At 39.0% G+C, this 18,799-nt stretch overlaps 1 protein-coding gene across 1 annotated transcript in view; it reads right to left on the bottom strand.

The window, feature by feature from the left end:
• Nucleotides 1-18,799, bottom strand: part of bcas3 (BCAS3 microtubule associated cell migration factor) — a 486,530-nt gene that overhangs the window by 440,718 nt on the left and 27,013 nt on the right. The window lies entirely within an intron of this gene.

Here is an 18,799-nt window from a genome sequence, read left to right as displayed (position 1 = left end):
TTGTACTGAGTCAGGGCAAAGTCCAAGGTCATGCATCAACTTTCTGATGAACAATCCTGCTTTTTTTTTTCCAGATGCTTCTGCAACAACACCCACCAACCCAGTGCGGTGGACTCACCAAAAAGGTGAAGGAGGTTGCATTTTTGACACATTGCTTTTGTCAGTCTGAACGCAGCCTAAGTGTTCCAATGGGGGAAGCTCGTAATGAGTCTGATGACAGAGTAACCAGCCTGTCTTTCCAGCTTTTTCTTCCCCTTCCTTTCACCCCTCACCTCTTCCACCCTTGTTTCCATGATGTTTTGACGTGGTCTTTGTGTATTTGTGCAGTGTTTTGCCATCCCTTACAAGTATTAAGACCTCCTTTCAATATGACAGCAAATGCCAAACACTGTTAGTGTCTGCAGACTGGTGCTTTTGGAAATTGCACTGTATGCATTGGCTAATGAGGAGATTAAGTTGGGAGAGTCTTAACTACAAGTGGTTCAATATTGTAAGAGTGTGTCCTTGAGGAGATCCAGGTTCTAGGACTTCAAGAGCAAAAGATAGACCAGGGTTTCACCAGAGCCTCACATCAGTCTCTAAACATTTTGCTCAATAGAGCCTGGAGACAGTCTCCTGGCCTTTGTTGTTAAAACTGGAAGGAAACAATTAGAGTTTCAAAAAGCTGCATTGCAAAACCAATTAGAGTGAGCTGGGCAGCCCTTCATATTAGCACAGGGACATGCAGAAGTCATGTGCTTACTACTGAGGAGAATGGGAGAAGAGCATTGTTTCCAATTAGGCATGTCCTTAAAAAATGTAGGGGTGGTGATGTAAGGTTTGTTAGCAACATGATGTATTTTATATGATTGCAGTAGATAAAACAGCCAATTACAGTTCAATAAGTTGCTTGTTCAAAATGTACCATAAAAGTTCTTAAATTTGTCTCTCTTCATTTTATGTCAGCTGTAGTGACACTGCTGTGTATGTACTGTACCATGCACCATTTGCCCGTTGTGTTGTACTTCACTAACATGCTAGATGGTATCATAACTTGCATCTTATATGGCCACTCATATGTGCTCAAATGCTCCCCACTGTGGGTTAAACGCCTGTTGGCTGTGGCAATTTTTGGAACACAAGTTAGAGGCCATTGTGAAACCCCAGTCTCACGATACCTGACAATCAGAGATCTCCCTGCCTACCGAACGTCTGGGGATTTGAAATGTTAGGAAAGCCTCTTTGTTTAGTGGTTAGAGTAAGAGTATGTTACATGAAATTTCAATAAAATATAAAAAGTGGGGTGGGATGTTGTGTAAACCATAAATAAAAACAGAATGCAATGATTTGAATAAACAAAAACTTTGAGATATATTCAACTGAATACCATATACAGACAAGATATTTAATGTTTAAACTAATAAACTTTGTTTTTGTACATACACACTCATTCTGAATTTTGTGCCTGCAACATGTTCCACAATAGTTAGGATGTTTATCACTGTGGTGCATCATCTTTTCTTTTAACAACACTCAGTAAGTGTTTGTCAACTGAGGACACAAACTGGAAGTTTTGAAACTGAAATGCTTTCACATTCTTGCTCGATATATGACTTCAAGTGTTCAACAGTCTGGCATCTCCACTGTCATATTTTGCAACACAGGTCAGTACAGGACTGCAGGCAGGCCAGTCTAGAGCTCCAGGTGTTTTACTACAAAGCCACAGTGTTGTAATGCGGCATTGTTTTGCTGAAATCAGCAGGGACATCTCTGAAAAAGACGTCATCTGGATGGCAGCCTATGTTGCTCCAAAACCTCTATGTATCTTTCACAGATGTGACGGTTACCCATGATGCCATGGGCACTGACACACCCCCGTACCATCAAAGATGCTGGCTTTTGAAGTTAGCTCTGGTAACAATCTGGATGGTCCTTTTCCTCTCTAGCCTGGAGGACACGACATCCATGATTTGTCAAAACAGTCTGAAATGTGGACTCGTCAGACCACAGCACACTTTTCCACTTTGCGCCAGTCCATCTCAGATGAGCTCGGGGCTCAGAGAAGTCTGCAGTGTTTCTGGATGTTGTTGATTTATGTCTTTCTTTTTGCATGGTAGAGTCTTAACTTGTATTTGTAGATGCAGCAACAAACTGTGTTGAATTGTTTCCCAAAGTGTTCCTAAGCCCATGTAGTATCCTTTACATAATTATGTAGGTTTTTAATGCAGTTTTAATGCAGTGCTGCCTGAGGGGTCAAAGGTCACAGACATTCAATGTTGGCTTTCAGACTTACCCCTTACATGCAGAGATTTCCTCGATTCTCTGAATCTTTTAATGATATCATGGATTACAGAAACTCCTGCAGTTTGAGGTTAAGAAACATTGTTCTTTAACTGTTGGACTATTTACTCTCACAGTTTTTCACAAAGAGGTGAACCTCACCCATCCATGCTTGGGAACCACTGAGCCTTTCATGGATGCCCCTTTAATACCCGATCATGATGCAGTTATCTGTTACCAGTTAACCTGTTTAACCATGGGATGTTCCAAACTGGAACTTTTTTGAAACATGTTGCAGGCATCAAAGTCAGGGGCCTCCAAAAACTGTATTCACCTCAATGCAAGTCGATTATCTGCAAATTATTACATTTCGTTTTATTTACATTTTACACAGCTTTTTTGGGTCGTAGATAAAAAATACACATCATCATGGAACTTAAAACCAACATTAATTCTACAGCCTCCTCAAAAGTAACTAATATAACTGAATATAACGAGTTTTTAGAGCACATTTACAATGAACTGGCTTCAGCACAATCAAATGAAACTCAATAAACTGTGTTCACAGCTGCCAAAGTTTCTCCAACACCGTAGACACAGGATTCCATCATGCAGTGATAAAGCAATCACCCAGCACTGCTAATACACACACAACTTAATTAACTTCACAGGCGGCACTTTGACACACAATTCGTTTTTCTTAACGCAGACAAAGGCAGGAACACACACCCAAAGATGGAAGATGAAAAAACTGCTGCAACAATATCCAACAAGCATCTTGATGACTGATACATGAGCTAAACCCGCTGGGAGTGTATGTGTCAAATGTGCACATGCACTCGCACACACATACAGACATTTATAAGTACAAAGTAGTGTGGCTATTGTATGTATCCTAAGCCAGGGACTGGACAGCAGTGGCGCCAAGAGAGCCCTCAGATCTCTTAGCCCAGGCTCGGAAATACAACATCGTTCCAGGAGTGCACATGTAGTGTGTGTGTGTGTGTGTGTGTGTGTGTGTGTGTGTGTGTGTCACTGCTCGGATGTTAGCGCAAATGTGTTCCTCCCTCCAGTCCCAGTGAATGTTCACTGGAGATAGAAGATAAAAGAGGTGCCACAGAAGTTCTGAGCAATCCCTGATTCATTTTTCCACCCTGATGGTCCTGAACGTCTCCGTCAACATTTCAAAGGTCCTCGCACTGCGAGCACGGCTACCATTACCAATCAAGAATACAGGCATTAAGATTAATACAAAAATTTTACCCGACGATAATTTACTTTCAGGCGGCTGCGTCATCGATTTCAGCATTATCAGAGTCCAATCAATCCAATTCAAAGCTCTATCCCGAAAAATGGGCCTCTGGAATTGATTCAAAGGGACAATGATAACCCGCTATTATAGAATCAAAATGGCACAGGGTTCAATTGTTTTGCTTTTGCAGTATTTTAACAAATGACCCAGTTCTAATGGAGGCAATGCAGGGTCAGATGTAATAAGATTTCCTGATGCCGGGGACGTTGGGGCGTAGGTTGAAAGCAAGGCTAAATCACAATTATCATTATGGATCATGGCGGGATGTCAGTCCTTGCACATGTTAAGGTGACGCCGAGCACCATTCCCCTGCTCAGTAACAGGCCTATTATGATGGCCCTATTAGATCAATGTGTCAATTACTATTACTCAAACTGGCCCTTGGGTCTGAAAGGATACAAAATGAGGGAGATGGAGGAAAGGAGGCTTGGCTCATTTACTTCCTTTGATAGGACGAGAAACTACTTCAAAAATTAAGGAGAAAATGGAGTGGCCATGCCATGAAATTCTTGGTCAGATTGACGTTCTTGGTTACTTATTCTAGCGTACATTTGGACACATACAGGTTGGAAAAATAGTGAGAAATAAACAAGAGAAAAAAAGCATGTCTGATGCGGAAAGGCCTTTAAGCTAGCCGGGATGTCAGTGCAAGTTTTGCAGGTATTTAGTCACAAATCAAAGTGCTTGATGGACTGAAGTGCAATTTTGATCAGGGGATCACTTCAGGATACACCCTCAGAGAACCATGAGCTTCTGAAAAATATTTAGTACCAATCCAAAAAGTAGATGTGGAAATATTTCACTGGATAACTGAAGAATTTACCTGCTAGTGGTGGTACATGAAACATAGTTATTAGAATTTATCCTCTGGGGTCAATGACTGTCTGTACTAAATTTTGTGGCAATTCATCTTCTGTTATTGATGCAGTTTGACTCAAAACTGGCAAACTAGGGGAAAAGGGGATAGACATCATACATGTCTGTACAAAATTAATAGCAGTTAGGATTGAACGATTTTGAAATTGTGATTCTTTTGACTGATATCGCAATTGCAATATGATTTGCCATATTACAGGTAATAATCATTTTTACATCATTCTTATTTTGATTGAAAAACATGTTAAAATGATTACTTTTTATTTTTTTCAGGAATCTGTACCAAATGTTGATGTTTTGTTAAGTCTCCAGAATCATATTTGTAGGACAGGACATCATTTTAAAACTTTTTTGATACAAATTTTGCCTTTAACAAATATCGCACCAGAATATAATAAAAACATATATTGTCATTTTGTTAAAATTTCAATTAATTGTGCAGCCTTAACAGCAATTGGTCTAAAGTTTGAAGTCTGGTCCTCAGTGGTGTAGGCTACCAGCACCAGAGCCCTACTACTAGTGTTGCTAAAAATGTCTTGTAGCTCACCATCACATATAATCATATGGGCGACAGTATGCAGAGATTTTAAACAATACTGAGCCATACTCTAGGCACAGCTTTCACTTTGGCGAGAACGATCACCCACAATGAAAACTATTAGACTTGACTTGGGTCAAGAACTCAAGAGTCCAAAATTGGATTTTTCTAATCCTAAATTGCTATGTAGTAAAGCAACCAGAGGGCACACCTGCTGAATCCATCTCCCTTTAGAATGGCCCTACAGTAAACTCTGGCTGCTTGGGTCATTTTTCTGTCCTACTGTGTGCTGCACTCCACCAAATTTGGAGAACCTCCCAACAACACAATGTTTAATGTGACTTTTACAACCATGTGTGAGTCTTACTTTTAGATGCAACTGTTTACAATGGTCATTACAGACCATAATGGATGGCGCGTGTCTTATTATTGTGCCATTATCATCAATCTAGCCTGTGCTTCCTCCTTGATGAAACCTGTTGACATCTGTTATTTTAATTTTCACATCAATGCTGCGCTTATTCCATGAGCACTTTCCCTCTGGCTGAGAGAATCTGCACACTTCTTTTTATGAACGTGAACTAAACCAGGGAATCAAAACCACAAGATTTCATGTGGCTGTGGAAAGCATAGATGGAAGCCTGAGGAGGAATTAAAAAGCAGGCAAATAAATTCATTTACAAGGAAGGGACGTCACCACATTTCCGACTGGTGCAAAGTTTTACAAGCTCCCCAAATACGAACGACAATTACATGCTGTGGAAATGCTAAACAAATACAACCTCGGTTTGGGAAGTCGAGGCTGGCTCTGCTGAAAGAAGTGAACTCTATTCCAACTGAAGACTGCTGAACTTCTGAGGAAAAGCATTTCCACTGGGGTTCAACTGATAGGGCCTTTTGAATACTGAAACCAGAAATTTAAAATCAGCGTTGCCAATATCCAACAGTTTATGCCAACATTCAGCTACGACTCAAAAGTTCTCCCCAGAATTTTATTCTTGGCAGAACAGGAAAGCCTCTGCGAAAGCTTTTAGAAAATGTGACACAAACTCTCCAGTGCAACAACAAAGGCAAACAGCTGGCATTTAAAGTTGATTTTGGACCCTGGAAACAGAACCTCAGCATGCATTTCAGTTATATCTTTTAAACATAACTTTATCAGGAGATGGAGTTGTCACAGAATTGTATATTGTGTTCAAATTTTGATGTTTATTAGCAGTCCGAGGGCCGTACATCCATGTGTGCATAAAAACTGGAAACTAAAAACTGTACTGCAACATTCTTTCCCTACTCCCTCCTGTTATTTGTTTTGTTTTTTACTCCCACTCGTCTCATTCTCAGCTCAAACTCACCCCCCACCACCCCCCTACCCCCGATACTCAACAAACACTGGCCACATCAGAGCCTGCTGGGGGCCTGGAGGGAGCCACAGTGATTCCGGCAAGCTGCAGGCATTAGTAGGAAAGTAATTAGGGTAAAAAGTTCAACCACAGCTCCATGTCTGCAGAGCTGCCAGAAATACATTTCCTTTGCTGTTTAATACTGCACATACAGTTTAATGGCCAGCATTTTGGGAACACGCTGCCCTGTGTGTGTGTGTGTGTGTGTGTGTGTCTGTGTGTGTGTGTGTGTGTGTGTGTGTGTGTGTGTGTGTGTGTGTGTGTGTGTGTGTGTGTGTGTGTGTGTGTCTGGCTGTGTAGTCTCCTATTAATTCTTAGTGTTTATAAAAATGAGTAAGATATCAAACATAACCATGACTGACTGTCTTTTCTCCCTATAAAAAAGGCGAGACATGAACAAAAATAAAAATCCACCTTGTAACTTTAGGAACTACCCAACAATAAATAGTGTAACAATGAAAAGAAATGCAACATGGGAATTTATGTATATGCAGTCCATAAATCCAGCTTATTCCTTCTTCCTTTGACAGCAGCGAAGTGGACATTAATATTCATTACCAAAACCATAGCTTGCATTAGTTCCAATTTTAGCCATTTTAGCCTTGTGTGCCAATTTTCTGTCTGAGCTAAGTGGAAGCACTTGACACAAGAAACATCTGGTCATGGAGGAGTTCTTTCTTCTGCTTTGACATCTCAAAGCTGTATCTAAAAGATGTGACGAGTTAACTTTGCATTTTTGTATCTGCCTGCGCATAAGGATACGAGCTAGGGGACAGCTTTTAGGAGGACACAACATTTATGGGTTATAATGCTGATGACTTAATGATTATTTCATCACGTGCTAAGAATTCTGGCACTCAGAACTCACTTTCCAGCCTTTACAAATAACTCTCCACCCACTGGAGGTTCAAGGCACTCTCAATAACCCCACCCACCTACTGGCTTCTTCTTCCATAAAACAAATCAATACAATGAGTAAAAAATGACATTTTAAATTATTCTTAAACCATAACAGATTAGCAGAACTGTTTTGTCAGTATGAGGCCACCAACTGTGAGAGAAGACACGAGAAGTCAGGCTGGTTAATGACCAGTTAAAACCACCGATGGAAAAAAGCCTAACAACTCTACAAGCCGTAAAGAGACAGGTTTTCTTGTCACAGGAGTTATATGGCCTTTCAGTCTGCACGAGAAGGGCCGATCAAAGCAACAATCTGCAGATGCTCTCAGGGGACCAGAGGGAAGGTGAATCCATGACAGGATGACTGCATGCTAAATACCAACAGAAACCTCAAAGAGTATTTTGTATATGGATGTGCTATCATAGCATCCTGGCTCGGAGAATACACAAGGAACAGGGTAAAAACTATGTCAAATCAGGGCCCCTACTCATCAAACATCTCAGAGGACCTTTATTTGTTCTTTCAGATTGAAAGCGCAAATGTCAACTTCATGGTGGAGTTAGACGACAAGTCATGGAATCATCTAACTCATTCGGATTCATCCTGTGAGAACAAAATTATGTATTTAAAATGAGTAATAATGAGCAATACTGTAAGTGGAAACATATTCACTGAGATTTCTCATTTTGTGCTTAAAAGAAAAGTCAGGCAACCATTAAGATTTGTTGAATGTGCACAACATTTGTAGAAAATTTAAATCATCAATTCAATAATTTTTGTGATATTTTGCTCTGAACCAAAAATGTAAACCTGCAGGTGGAAATGAATAAAGATTCTCTTTTAACATTTTAATTTTCATCTATCATTGTTGCAGACCTGAAGTGATTCTGATATTCTCTTAGTTGTAAAAATGTGTAGCCTAGTCACTGATTGAAGTCTGACTGTAGGGAGGGCCACTCTGAATGACCAAAAATTCAACTTGAAGCCCTTTTTTATCAGTTGCATCCCTGATTATTATTAATGACTGATTGACTGGGCCACGGACGGGAGTCAAACCCACGGCTGCTGCAGAGGACTCACAGCCTCTGTACATGGGGTGCACGCTCTACCAACTGAGCTATCCAAGTGCCCTGGGAGGTGTGAACTTTTTTTGGCATCTGAAGCAGGGCCTGCCAGAAAAAAGTCTGGCCTACGTCTTCAGTTCAGTGACTTTTCCTCTAATTTTGGCTCCTGGCTAGTCTTGAATCTCTCTAGGCTAGCCATGAGTGCCAACTCCAAAAAAAAAGAGAAAAGTCACCCAGGAAAACAGTTGCATCTCCTTGATTAAAAAAAAAGGTTGCTGACCCCTACTCCAGAGAAAAGGCCATGGGATCACAGAGTCAGTAGGATTCATCCTCTGAGGATTCTTCAGCCTGGACCAATGAGATGGACCAAACAAGCGCCCTTGGGCCACACGGCTAACTTGGCTTAAAATCTCCTTGCTATCAATAAATATCTCTGCCTGAATGCAAGAACTGGGTATCATTTGAAAAACTATAATATCAGCATCAATACCAGTATTCTTAAAGTGATACTAATACAATACAGTACTTCATTTAATCCCCTTTTTCCTGCTTCATTAAAGACCCATCATAAAAGCAATCCTAAAAAAGTCCTTCTGCATTTAATGCATATATATGCATATAATAATATTATTATCAGATGCTATAGGTGTGTTGTGCAGCCATACTTTCAACCAGCCATTTTTGGTGGCATTTAAGCATGCTGGACTGCCAACTCTGTCAAATACGCCACACCTAGCTGTTGGGGTAGCGGACCAATCACATGCTGCATTAAATCAGGAAGAATTGCTTACAGTGTTTGGCTGCAAACAAAACCATACAATGTGTTTCTTTCTATCTGAGTACAAAAAGGATTAAATGCAGGCATCATTTGTCGGGAGATATTTCGCTATAACTCAGTACTGGGTTATTTTGTTCAATACCTTAATAGGTATCGAGTACTCATACCCAGCCCTTCTGAACACCATCTCCAAACAAGTTAGGTCACCTCTGGAGCTCTCCTAAATTTTGGTAGAGGCAGGAGTCATTTCTTGAATTAAGTTTAAACGTTTTCTCTCTTAAAATGCATCAAATTATTTTTGGCCGCTTAAGACTTAAGGTTTACTCTGAGATGCTAGATAAGTATGGAACCACCAGCGTCTCGTAACCGAGCCAATGCCCCTTTATCTTTCATCCAACATCTGAAGAGAATTACATTAATACCGCTACATACTTAGTGTAATGTAAAGGGAAAGGAAAGGTTTAAACGCTAGTAAAATAAAATATTAATTGCTTTGACCACAGAGGCCTGGACTGGGGAATGGGGTTGTGGTAAAGGTTTGAAAAGTCATTACTAATCATTCAGCCTGTCGGGTGTGTTTATATGCACCACTTCCAGTACTACTGAGTTTAATCTGACTTCCTATTTGAAGGGGGAAAACTGGTGAGGCAGAACACATTTTCGACAGACATAAAACAGACATGCAAGTCAAAATAAACGCTCCGCAGAGAAGCCTGAGCCCCGAAGCTCTGCCTATGCGCAGAACAAGTGTGTATGTATGTGTGCGTGTGTGGGGCAATGAAAAAGGGGAAGTGGAAGACCAGATTACAGCCACTCTCATTTCCACGCTGGGGCATGACAAAAGGGCCCAGGAACGATTTCATCTGAGCCGTTTTTTTTTTTTCTTTCTTTTTTTCAGCGGAGAACGTGACATTCCTGCCCACAAATTGAAGACAAACTTTGGAGACAGAGAAGAAAAAGCTCACTAGTGTCTGTGTCTGCTCTGGTATGACGTCCTCTCTGAACACCGGCATCATCACGGACACATAATCAATACAGCATCACATCAAACTATGATGTAAAAGTACAAATTAAGTTCATACAGATGCTCCAGGATAACTTCTCTGAGGCTGCATCTACCCAACACATGTAGTCGGCTTGGATAGGATGAGCGCACGCGTGAGTGTGTGTGCCCATGGGTGGTCATAATGTGACAGTGAAGAACACCATAACCTCATGGCGGATAAAAAGCATCACTTCGCCAAATCCCCTTAATCTGGGGCCTCGTTTTATACAAATGCTTGATGATTTCCATTTAATACACTTTAGAAGACGGATACATCCGGTCCACAGAGTAAAACCTGTCATGAAAATGCACTGAAACACAAGGGCTTAGTGCCACAATGGGCTTTCGGCATCAAAAGTGTTTGTGTGTGTGTGTGAGCTAAGTGGAATTTGTTGCTTGCAACCATGTAATTAATAACCTGCACTTTTTTTCACCACTGGATTTGAAGCGGATTTAAATATGGACGTTCAGGAGTATGAAATTATGTTTTCTATACATTTACCTTTGACTTTGACTTGTTACCATACCAGGATTTTATACTTCAATACAATAACAGTATTTTAAAAAATACTCAATACCTCTTTCAATACCACAACAGAAATAAATACTACTAAATATTACTATTATTATCAACCTATACACACAGTGCTGGTAAAGTCACTGAATGCTGTATAGTTTAGCCAAATGTTAGACAGGACAATAAAAACCAAACCAAAATATAGATTTTTTTTTATAGATTTCCTTTTAAACATGTGGTATGAAACAGTAGAAATACTCTGATACTGTCGATAACCTTAGGAAGAGGTGGCACCCAAAATTATAATCAACACGTTTTTGCTTTTGATTTTAGCACTGCACCATGAAAGTACAAAGCCACATACACTTCAGCCATGCTACAGCAGAAATTGTCAATTAATCTGTTGATTATTTTCTCAATTAATCAATAAATTAATCCAGTCACAATCTTGTCAGTTGAAAAATAGGTCAAAACATGTGGAGCACATGTACATATGTACTATTTTTCAAGTTGTTTCTGTTATTTTCATTATCAACCAATCATTTTCTCAGTTGATCAATTAGTTGCTTGGTCAATAGAAATGGTGGAAAGTATTGATCAGAGTTTCCTGAAGTTCAAGACGACATCCTCAAATGTCTTGTTTTGTCCACAACTCAAAGATATTCAGTTTATTGTCAGAGAGGAGTAAAGAAACTAGAAAATATTCACATTTAAGAAGCTGAAATCAGAGAATTTGGACTGTTTTTCTTTAAAACGATGACTCAAACCAATTAATCAATTATCGAAATAGTTGGCAATTAATTTTATAGTTAATAATTGATGCATCAATTAATCATTTCAGCTCTAATGTATTTTTTCTGTCTGAAGCCTAGAAAATGGAGATGTGAATAATGTATGAAGTCCTGGGATGTTTGGGTTTGGTTTGACTACAATTTGTTGGTTCCAGTATCAGTAACGTTCATCAGTGAGCATCTACGGAGCAGTTTCTACAGTGTAGGTGAATTTCTGTGACTGTTTCTCTAGTGCCAGAGCAAAAATGCGGACTCCACTCCAGCTGTCTTCGGCCTTTAGACAGTGCATGCGGTGGTAATTGGGCTATAAAAATGACCAGCTTGCTCAATAAAGTTGTCACATTTAATTTCTGGAAGAATATAAATAGACTTTAGCAGACTGGATTTAGACAAAATCCCTGACTGATTTAGCAGAGTTAAAAGAAAGAGGTTTTATGAGAAAACAGAAAAATCTGACATATGTAGACACATTACCAGATTTGTAATATTATTTGACCAAACATGCTCTTTCCCCGTGCTAAAAAGGTTGCTTGAGAATATTTTTTCAGTCCTGGAATTGACATTATTATCAACCAAATCTTTAATATCCAATCAGGAGTATTAGTCAAAATGTACTGTATGAAAAGCTAACATTTTGGAGCATATCTGATTACAACACAATGACTAACACTTTAAAATTCACTTCAGGAAGGGCACACAATTATCTCCACTCCATCAAGTACCTATAGCTCCCAAAATTGAGACAGCACAGGACAGCTGTCAACATCTCACTCCTGTTAGAAAACCTTCTAGAAAGCATGCATCAGGAAAAACAGTGAGCTGAAGCAAAACAAAATCTACAATGATAAATATAATATTATAGAATTATTAGTAGATCTACATGATAAAATGCTGCAAAAGTTGAATGATAGTCACAGGAAAGTCAGACAAATTCAAGTTACTGCAACAGCACATCTGGATACTGGAGGAGAGGCTAAGCAGTTGGTTTTTGGTCCAATTTAATGACACTGCCAGCGGTTTGGGATTAGGATGAGGATTTAACATTGCCTTTAAACTTTAACAACTACATTATAAATTACATTATTTACTAGCAAATAATTTTATTTTATTCTCAATGTTTTGCCTTTTGACTTTGGTCTTCAATGCGGGCTGCAAATATTTATTTTAACAGTTAATCTGCCAATTAATTTGCCAATTAATAGATAAATTGTTTTGTTTATGGAATGTCAAAAGTTAGCTGAAATCCACAATTATTTTTGATTTGTAAATTAATGTATAATAATAATAATAGCCACAGATTTCCAGTGTGTTTGGGGAAATAGGGAAAAGCAAAGTCCAGATTTCTTCAAGAGATGAGTCACTTCATTCCAACATTAATTTGAAACAACCTTAAATACAGACTGTGTGCTGTAGCAAAATTTTCAGGGTTTCTGCAGGTTTCAATAAGTTAAATTAAAGACTTCTTAAGGTTTCTCGAAGACCAATGTGAATGCAATTTAAGACCTATTTCATATCTATGCTAGCAACAAAGTACATGCACAGTTTACATGAGTGTTTATTGGCTCAATGTTAGTTTTTTTTTGTAGTTGTTACAGCATGGTGAATACATTTTTCCCCAAAAACACATTGAAAGCAAAGACTGAAGCCAAATCTAACTTTATAAATGAAACATTTATTTTTAAGACCCATCAAAATCCCACCCAAAATTCAGATTATTACATTTCAGACTTTTTAGGGACCTGCAGAAACCCTGACTTTTGATAAAGTCGAGGTGGATCCTCTGAAGAAATCACTCAGTGTGCTCCCACTTTGGCCACTTCTGTCTATGGCTGTGACTGAACACATCGTTCTCGTCTTATAATATTTTCCTGCAGACAGATACTTCACTTTGCTGCTTTAGTGGAAATTGCACCTTCATTCCAAATGGAAAAACAATGGGATCTGTATCAATAAAAATGCGTTGGACGTGACCACCAGCCACAAAAAGTGTTGCCAAACCCACAACACAGACGTGCATACTTCATAGCTGTCCAGGATTAACACATTTAATGCTATTAGATTTCAAGTTTCAATAATCATTCATCATTCACGATGAATGATACGATGAGAAAATCTTAAGAAACAGAAGGAAAATTCTGAATAGACGAAAAGTTGACACTGCCTTTGGAATAAAAAATAAAGACAGGACTGAGAGCGGTGACATTCATGGCATGGAGCAGAAAAAAGCCCTGTGATTGTGCTGGCCCTTGAAAAAAGAGCATCCACGGCCTCAACAGTGACGATGATATCTGCACAGAATATCCATCTGTAAATAGCACACCCAGTAGTAATCCACACGGTGAAAGAGGACTACATTGGTTAGAAGAAAAAAGGACCACATCCTCTCAGCATCTGGAGATGTTGTGAGGGGGTAGCTGGAGGTTGGAAATGTCACTGACAGTTCCCAAACTCCAGAGAACAAAGCACGCTTATTCATCACTGAACTTTTGCCCAAGAAGTATGTGCACTCAAACACCCACAAACACTTAAGTTGCCTCTGTCTTAGCCATAAAATTTACATTCATTCAGCGAGAGCGGCCTCGAATTTTAATACCTGTGGGTGTAATTAAAATGAATGAAAATAATAACAACAGCAAGTAGGGGAAGGAAACACAAATCCTTTCCAGAAATGTGAGCAGACATACCAAGGTCTGCAATGGCACCAGCATTCTTTACTAATTCCCAAAGCCTACTGGCACTGGTGCAGAGAGTGAAAGGGACGCATATGTAGCTTTACTGTCAAGAAAATCACTGGATCTATACATTGTTTGGACTTAACGCATAATCCTTTCCATTGATAAAATTATGTTGAGTGTGCCTGGCTGGAAATCCACAAGTACAGGGCTTCAGCACACATGCTTTTTCCCTTCTCTGGTTTTCCTTTAATTTGCAAATCTTGTAATCTAAGCCTAGAGCTGACTGAACCAACTTCTAAACCAGCACCGCTGTAGCGGCCAAGGCTCCAATCTGTTTTCCATTTAAGTGTCAAGACGGCATCCTTTTTGGTGGTTAACAAAATCTGTTATTTCAAAATGATTATATGCTAAAAATTGTGTGAGGACCTTAGTAAGTTTATGAACAGGCCCAATGGAAAGTACTGCGCCGCACCCGGAAGCCTTTTTCCTTCGCGTCTTTGACCAGAGTGTTATTTACCAAGCACTTCTGTAGGGGGAAGAACCAGGCTGTGCCATTCAGCCAGAGGTCAGGGTTTCTGCTTTTCAACACAGTGCATGTTTTCAGCATTAGTGTCGAGCGACGCCTGGATGATTCGCCAAACCGTCAAAACGCTGCCTGTCTCAGTGTCAGCGAGGACATAGGAAAAGCAGAAGCAACGGCAGCGGCGTCAGAGAGACAGGGGCGGCAGTCCCTGGAAAACATCAAGAAGGTGGTCTCCATCAAGACCCAGCTGAAGACAGACTTCCTTATTTCATTTCCCGGGGAGGATATATTGAGTTAAATTTTGTGTTGCTCTGGAAGAGCAGCATAAGTAAAAGGAGGAGGAGGGGGGAGAGGGGAGGGGAGGGCATGGACTGGGCATGGAGAGGAGCCTTGGGGTCTGTCACTTTTTTAAATTTGCTGTCTTTCACTAAACAAAGACATGACATTCCCAGTGCCAGCTCGGAGAATCCCAGGGATCTACACATCTGTTTAGTCTCCTTTTTGCCTGCCTACAGGGCGTTCAGGTACTGCTCGAATTCCAAAAATAGTGCCACAAAGAATTCATGACTCACAGTCACTGGCTCAGCTCCAGTTGGGTGCATGTGAAGACTTCATAATAAGAAGTTTGGTGTCCTTTGATGCCTCTTATTATTAACAGAAAATTACTTTCAGATGTAGGATTTGCACTTCATAACATTACAAAGAGTGAAACACTTTCCACTCCCTTTTGCTCTTTTAAAAGACAAAATGTCATGAAGATGGATCATTCCAACAACACCTAGGGGATGCTTTAGTATCTGTGCTTTTGGTGTCTGAGCAGTGTGGGTACTTTTCAGGAGAGTTCCCCTGAAATTAATCCAATAAAATACACACATACACTGTATAAAGCAAAGTACACTTACACAATTTAATGCAATCCAATGCAACAGACTGAAATGCCCAGATATTGCACTGCCGGAGAGCTGTTAGATCAATGATATATTAATTACTGAGATCTTAGTTCATGGTGTTTTACTGGAATGGATATTGAAATGTGTTTCTAATGTTCTAAAGCTAAAAACAAATGCTCAATTTGATTCACATAGACAGATTCATGATTTGGTTTGCCGTGTCGACATCTGCAATGCTGTCAGTCATAGCTCAGTTTGTAGCTCCAATTGTTTCCCCTTGTTAAGAACACAGATGTTCTCTGAGTTGGCTGGATGTGTAAATAGGCAACTCCTTACCAACTCATTTGCCATATTAACTTTATAAAGTGCCAATATGTCAAAGTTGTGTTTAGACTTAGTTTGCACGGATTCCATTAAAAAAAAAGAAAAAAAAAAAGCTCTGCTGGCTGCAGGAACTCCGTGAGAGCAACTTCATAAACTGACAATAACAAGTAACGATGAGTAACTGTCAGTTGTCTGTCAATGTAAAGTTAACTCTGTTATCCTTTCTGCTCTGAAAATACACACTCTAAACATCGAGTCTCACTGCCTGCCAGACTCCATAAACACATTTGGTCAATTAAGTGTTATAAAAATTTACACATTTTAATTATTAATGATTTCTTATGGCTCATAAACAGACACTAATTCACTCTGCAAACGTTCAGAATTCATTTGAACGATAATTTAAGAAATGAAATGGGCAAACAAAATGTTATTCCAGCCCGAAACAGAAATTTCAAAGAGGGACTGATGCTGCTGGACTGATGTTGTCAGAGAAGCGAGTAATTCAACTTAACAAGTTTCCTTGATCTCTAATGACATATTGTGGACGTTTCATGATTTATTACAGTAAATATATTACAGATTTCCTCTTTAAGCTTAGTGTTGGCCTCTTTGGCATGAGTGTACATGTCAGTTTTCAATAGAGAATCGCCAAGCCAATCCCAAGTATCAGTATAGGCCCTGATCCATGCATATTTTAATAGACTGATATTGGTTAACATATAACCTATCAAATTCCAATAAGTCTTTACTGTAATGTGTGTTTTGTCCATGTCCACCTGCTAGTGTTGTAGCTCCTGTGCTGGAGCTGGACTATACAGTGTTTATCCAAATGAGAGTGTATGAATGTAAAAAATTTGGGTGTGCTGAGACACTGAGGTTGGCAAAATGCAGATATAAATTACAAGTTTCAACAATAATACATTTTATTGGCTATCCTCTCTTTCTTTTATATATTAGCAAAAAGTAGCGGGCAAACATTTCAGCACTTACACTTTTTCATAAACTGGGAGCAGATCATATCAGCTGTCACTAATTATCATTAATTAACACTGATTCTGCAAGTTAAGGTTAGTTAAGGAAGAAGCTCCACTCTGTAACACTGTACAATCAGAGTGGACTGAAAGTTTCTGTGGTTCCAATTTCCATTTTCACAAACTGCATCCTCCAGCTAAACTTTTATTCAAATCAATCATCTTAATAATCTCAAGGATTTCAGAACCTATCAATAACTAAATTGAATTTTAAATCAGTTCTTTCGGTATTTGGATGAAGAAACTTGTGAATTTAAGGCATGCTAGCAGTGCTTTATTACTAGACTGAAAGGTTGTAGAATGTCTACTGGTTCCTTCTTTATTAGTCAGTCTAACATGGTCTATTTGCTATTTTCTCTCGGGAGGACTTTTTTTTTTTAGTATTTAGCTGTTATTATAACGCACACCAAGGTGTCCTGATTGAATAGATTACTTAAAATGACAAATTCTGTCACGATTTTTCCACACACATGACTTGCAGCTTCCCTCATGGTTTATTTTAAGGCCCCTTTTTGTTTTTACTTGATGTGCTTCAGATAAGCCCCATCACCATGATTGTCCTAATTGCTGCATATACTGTGGAAATCATGTTGTAGTTTTTATTTACGCAATATTACAACAGGACATGAATAAATTTTGATTATATATTTGTGTTTGTCTGTAACCCATTGTATCCCATAATTATTAACCCTTCAGTGATGCTGATGGACTGACTGCATCATTCTTGTGCAAGTTATCACTTTAAAGCAACAGTTAGTTCCAACCAAGCAATCTGATTGGACAGCTAGAAGGGCTGAAGGGCTAATAATGATGTTAGAGCACACCCTCAAGTGTAATATTGTGATTATACAACAGGCTACAGATAAAAAGATATCATCAAGATTTATTCATGTTGTGGGGCAATTTGCTTTCAAAATGAAAACTTTTTTGCTAGTTTTATCTCCATTTCCCTGGAAACACACAGGGTCTGACTAATAACAATCAGCCATGTCAACAGAACTGTGTAATGAAACCTAATTTACTACTCAAGCAAATAGACCGATCCTTAGTGATGACTGTGGCAACACTCCCTGTTGAGTCAGCAGCCAACGTTGAGCTAATGTTAAAGTCTTCTCGGGATCATGAGGCTTCCTAAACTAAATAAATAGGACACATACAAACACTAAACTGCTTTCTCAGCTCACTCCTTCTCTAACTACGGCATCTGCTGAAAAAAAAAACAAGTTTTACATGGACAAATTCAGCTACTACATCCACAAACTTCACATGTATTTTTAAGCTGGTAGCAACATGTCACAGACCCACCATCACAGCTGATGGAGAAGCTGAACAGAGTTGCTGTCTGTGTAACATGTTCAATAACTCCTTTGCACTGTCATATCAAAAATTAAAAATGTATTTTAAAAAAGACAGACTTCCAAAATTCCCATTTTCCATATTTGTTGACATTTATCCTCTCAAGAATAACAGTTTCTCTGCAGTCACAAAACATGACTACTCTCTGGCCTGTCACACACAAGCGAGTCAGCACCTGTATTAAAGGGGCAGTCTGCAGCATAATTATTCTATACATTTTACATCAAGAGGAGATCATACTTTATTATAGGTCAGTTGTGGCTCATGATTCATTTTCATTAATAAAAACTGTTCAAAAACATCCTTAGTAATATTTTTAGTGATGAGAACCATGTGCTGTCATGCTGATTTAAGCACATTCTAAATGTCTAGCTGACCAATCAGATTGTTTGGTTGGAACTAACTGTTGCATAATGTTTATTTTATCAATATTTGTATTTTAAATTAGCTTATTTAAGTTTTTAAAAGTTTTCTAATTTTTTTTGTTAACTGTAATATCAATACTGTCCTTAAACC

This window comes from Lutjanus erythropterus, chromosome 4 (genome assembly GCF_056507025.1).
Source record: "Lutjanus erythropterus isolate fLutEry1 chromosome 4, fLutEry1.hap2, whole genome shotgun sequence".
Taxonomy (NCBI): domain Eukaryota; kingdom Metazoa; phylum Chordata; class Actinopteri; order Lutjaniformes; family Lutjanidae; genus Lutjanus; species Lutjanus erythropterus.
Note: the sequence above shows the minus strand (reverse complement) of the source record. Positions and strands in the feature narration are given on the sequence as shown.